The sequence below is a fragment of the Triticum dicoccoides genome, unplaced genomic scaffold (genome assembly GCF_002162155.2).
Source record: "Triticum dicoccoides isolate Atlit2015 ecotype Zavitan unplaced genomic scaffold, WEW_v2.0 scaffold185284, whole genome shotgun sequence".
Lineage (NCBI taxonomy): Eukaryota > Viridiplantae > Streptophyta > Magnoliopsida > Poales > Poaceae > Triticum > Triticum dicoccoides.
The window spans coordinates 1-425 of NW_021227848.1; the positions used below are offsets into that span (position 1 = coordinate 1).

At 38.8% G+C, this 425-nt stretch overlaps 1 non-coding gene across 1 annotated transcript; it reads right to left on the minus strand.

Moving 5' to 3' along the window:
• Nucleotides 1-58: 58 nt before the first annotated feature.
• On the minus strand, nt 59-145 carry TRNAS-GGA. The gene has a single exon. It is a non-coding gene; the product is annotated as a tRNA-Ser (tRNA).
• Between the last annotated feature and the right edge of the window lie 280 nt (nt 146-425).

The following is a 425-nucleotide window of genomic DNA, read 5'->3' on the forward strand; positions in this document are numbered from 1 at the left end:
GATTTTCCTCTTACTAGAAATTTCATTGTGGTCGGTAACGTTGGTGAATTAACAGAAACAGAAAGAGAGGGATTCGAACCCTCGGTAAACGAAAGCCTACATAGCAGTTCCAATGCTACGCCTTGAACCACTCGGCCATCTCTCCTACATAATCTTATTATTGACCAGAAACTGAGTGAATAGCGAGTTTTCGTATCACTAAAGTACAGGTACAACCGATCACATGTTCCATAGGGAGTTTGACTTCCTTTCCAATTTCATATTTCTCAACAACAACTTCTCTCATCCCCACAGATCTATTCAAAATTCTGGAATCGTCCCATGTTTCTATTTTGATTGTATGGCGTGGCGTATACACGTTATGCAAACAGAACATATGGTTACTTTACTCTATTTTCTCATGGCTTGTTAAACCTTTCTTTTTT